Here is a 4,490-nt window from a genome sequence, read left to right as displayed (position 1 = left end):
AAATCGACGGTTCCAACCCGCCCAACTTACGACCCGAAACGTCAGGTCCGACCCGTATGTTTGGTCGAGTATGGGTCTAATTTTTAGTCACCCAACTCCAACGGGTCAAGTACGGGTCAGCTCCAAACCCGATCCGACTCAACCCGTGGACAACCCTAGTTAAGGGATTGAGCTGGGTTTGTTCAATTTTGTGGGTATTTTGTTAATGATTGCATTGATTTAATTTTCAGATTTAAATCTTTTTTTTTTTTTGGATAATTTGGTTTGTGTATATATATGGATTAATTTTTTTTTTGGTACAATCTTCTTTTATGATTTTTCTGTGTTTGATTTTTGGGTTTGTATGATTTTTTTGGGTTTGTGCTCTTGTGTGTTCTTGATGGGTTTGTATGATTTTCTGGATTTGTATGATTTTCTGAATTTGACTTGGCATTTATTTTGAGACTAAATAGTTTATGTTTGTTATTGTGTTCTTTGTGTTTTTAAATTTGAGTTTGTATTTGGTTCTGGGTTTGTGCTCTTATGTTCTTGTGTTGATGTTTAAATTTGTGATCATGTTCTTGTGTGTTCTTGTTCAAAATGAATTAGATCCAAGGTTGTCATAATCGGGATCCTATGTAGGATCGTGGGAGGTAGGTAGGATCGTGGATTATAAGATTGGATCGTGGATCATAAGATCCTACCTATTTTCAGATTTTAAGCAAAAAACCTATTGATAGTGGATTTGTATGTTACATAATCACTTAAAATATGAATCCATCCATTAAAAAAAAAATTGCATCATAAAATGTAATTTGCATGCACTACATCATTCTTATATCATTCTAACAAAACAAAATATATTTAACTTTTGACATAATGTATCTAAAAAGTTCAGTACATATTTAATTAGCAACTAAGTACCAAAATATTATCTACACATATGGAAAATGTTTTCCAAATTCTAAGTTCCAAATCCAAATAAGTTAGGCTAGTTAGCACATAAAAACTAGCTAACTACAAATTTACAATATGTAATCCAAAAGAGAATTCTCAATCTAAGGTAAACTAGCTAATTACAAATATGAAATCCAAAAGAAAATTCTCATTCTAAGGTTCTTCTAATCTAATCACTGTCATTGTCATATCTCATTTTATTATCTATATCATTCCTAGTATCAACATCCAAAACGTTAAACTTAAGTATTATAGGTTTTTTTGAGATTTTATGTTGACATAGGGGTAAATTTGGGACTTTAATTCATTATTGGGCTTCTGATAACTCATTGGGCTTGTGAGTTTAGGTGGATTATCTTACCCAAATGAATCCCACTTAAAAAAAAAAAATCAAGCCAAATGGTAGGATCGGTAGAATCCTATACGATCCTACACGATCCTACATATAATCTTGCCATTTTTGCGATCATACTACGATTTTAAACTTTTTGGTGAGGTGAGATCGTAAAATTATGCGATTTTACGATCCGGATTGCGATTTTGACAACCATGATTAAATCTAAATTTATGTATTTTATTGTTTTTAAATTATGTTTTTAATTTTTTTATTTAGTTAAAATTGATAAATTATTTTAAAAAAAATTAGATGCTGATGTGATATTTTTTATAATATTTTTATTTTTCCGTCAGCCATCTCAGATATTTCAGTCGGTTGACTGACAGAAATGATGAAAATAACACGCGTTAATTGGTTTAAAGACTAAAAGTAGTAAAATTAAAATGTAGGGACCAAAATGAAAAAAAGTCAAAATGTAAGGATTAAAAATGCATTTACGCCTATATATATATATAATTTATATTTTATTTGGGAAGAAAAAAAAGTAAGATAATTGATTATTATTTTTAAAAATTGTAAGAAATTTGTTTATAGAAAATTTTAACTATTGGTCCCTTGAGGGTTCAAATCTTGTACTACCGAACCCTCAAAAAGATAAGTACGATTGGGGGTTGTTGGTCTGGAAACTATCGTACGTTCTCGAAGTATGAGAGAAGCATACGTTACAAAGCTAAGCGTACGTTACAAAGCAAACACGCAATAAATAGCCTAACCATGCTTCAGTCTTCTTCACTTCTCAATTCTCATAGAAACCCTTGTGATCAAAGAGTGAGTGAGAAATACAATCCTTCTATAGATATCTGTAGGTAGGTAAACTCCAATGGAGGAGAATAGAGAAATTTTAATATTCTCAAACAAGAAGAGAATCAAAAAGCAGCATAAGCAGAAAAGTTTGTGCTCACAGCGAATCAGCGAATTACCAGATTTCCACATTATGACTCACCTTCAAAGTAATCAATTTCTTTCTTCTTATTACAAACACAAACACATATCTTTCTACGCACAAATGGTTTCATATATATATATATATATATATATATATATATCTGTGTGTGTGTGTGTGTGTGATGGGATATCATATGAACATGAATGTTGCTTTAATTTTCTGATGTTATGTGCTTTTGAATTTTGGTTTCAGTTCCTAGAAGATTCATGGATGCAGCCAGATGAGGTGGGGTTGTATAACCAATGGTATAGATCTTACCCTTTTTTTTTATCTAAAGCTCATGATATATTAATTTTAATAAAAAAGTTTTTTTTTTTTTCTCATCTATGTATATCTATAATTCAATTTAATAAATCGATCTTATGGTACATCAATGATAAACCCTAGATTTTTTTAATTTTTTCACTGTTTTGAATTATGCTTTGGCTTTTCGGGTGGTTGTTTCCTTAGATCTACACATAATTAATATTAGCATATAATATGAACAACCAACCAAAAAATCCAAATCTACTATTTTTTATTTTTTAGATCGGTCGTGTATTTTATGCCAAATAAAATCTTTTGACACGTTTTCAATGCCGATAAAGTTTTGTATTTTTTTTTTCCTTTTATGTAATGTTGTTTAATTTCAGTTATTAAAGACTACAACTTTAGGAATTTCATGTGATTCGATGTACCTTTTGTTAATTTTTTTATTGTTTATTCGCTGAAAATTAGTTAAAATATCGTTGTACCTAAAGAACATTGAGGCTATAAAAAACTTTCATAGGCAAATAAGCTATTTTTTTAATATAAAAAATTAATGGCAAACAACATATTTTTCGATAATTCTTAAAATGTCTTACAAGACTTGCATCTGTTAAAGCAACATTTAAAAAAGAAAATCTTAATTATAATCTACTAGAACTATCTATATTAACTACTCAATAGTCTCAATTATCACATAAGTTTTCCTTTACCTATATATGAAATATGAAAGTACCAAATATTCAGGATGTGCTTACATATTTTTTCTTTTTCAGCTTTGTGTTGATTAAGAGCTGCAATTAAGGAAACAACATGAAAGCATTGGTTAACATTGGCTTGAACATAGGGTCAAAGAGCTTGAACTCTGCTTCTCAAAAGGAAAACAGTTTGGCTTCTTTGATCAGAATGGTTGGTAGTGATGCTTGCACGTTCACATGCATAAGATATCCCAAGAAGATGTCTAGTGCAGAAATAAAAGAAAACTACTGACCATCTATATCTTCCAGTGGGCCATATGAAGCGGGTGAACAATATCACTATCTTTTTGTTGTTGTTGTTGTTTTCCTATGGTGAACAATATCACTATCGGAGAATGCGTACAGTATGCTTAATTACTATGGATTACACTAGCCTCAAACCATTGATTGTACATGTTAGTTGTCTGATACAATTCAGATCAGTGATTTACCAGATGTCTGTTATTATTTTTCATTACAATGTGTAGTTTTACTATCTCTTTACTTATTATTATGAAATGAACAACACATTGTATCTAGAAAGTAAGATCATGAATGTCAAAGCCTGAATTTTATGGAATTGTTATTGCACAAGGAGAGTTGAAAAAATAGATCCTGCGAATCACAACAACATTGATTTTACTTACAACAAATTTTGGTAAGTTCGTTACAAGATTCATTCAGTAATAGAGTTGAATAGATTCATTTTTACTAAATTCTAATCTTAATTTAACTACTAATTGGAAGTTTCTTTTAAAGACTATCGTACTTGAATTACTTCGGTTTACTGTTGTTGTGAGGCTAATTGGACATTTGAAGTCACTAAATCATGAAAATTTTGGTTGAGTCAAATAATTTTGATACTAGTCATTGAGATTGTAGCTTTCTAAATCAAAGCATTTTAAATTCAATCCTCATTTCATTCTGATAGTAAATATATGGGATTCTAGAGCTTTGGACAATGCTTTATTTCAATGAAAAATAGAAGTAGGTTTGGAGCTAGAACCATTTATTTATCAAAATCTTGTATGAAATTTCAGGGGCAAAAATAGAACCTAAAAGCGTTGGAAAATGCTTCATTTGCATATCATAACATTTTTCATTCCAGTAGAATGGGTTGAGATTACTTATACTACCTATTTGTAGTGCTGTTTCCCCCAAAAAACAAAAGCTATATGTAGTGCTGGTCATTTTTTTTTATGCTATGTAATCAAAAGACCATGCAAAA

The 4,490-nt window shown here is 30.1% G+C and overlaps 1 long non-coding RNA gene across 1 annotated transcript; it reads left to right on the top strand.

Annotated features, from left to right (window-relative positions):
- Positions 1–2,056: 2,056 nt before the first annotated feature.
- LOC126699968 (uncharacterized) lies at positions 2,057–3,842 on the top strand. The gene is made up of 3 exons (XR_007646942.1): positions 2,057–2,283; positions 2,472–2,524; positions 3,302–3,842. It is a non-coding gene; the product is annotated as an uncharacterized LOC126699968 (long non-coding RNA).
- Positions 3,843–4,490: the final 648 nt, after the last annotated feature.

The sequence above is a fragment of the Quercus robur genome, chromosome 9, assembly GCF_932294415.1.
Source record: "Quercus robur chromosome 9, dhQueRobu3.1, whole genome shotgun sequence".
Lineage (NCBI taxonomy): Eukaryota > Viridiplantae > Streptophyta > Magnoliopsida > Fagales > Fagaceae > Quercus > Quercus robur.
The sequence above is the reverse complement of the archived record's forward strand: the minus strand, read 5'-3'. Positions and strand labels throughout refer to the sequence as shown.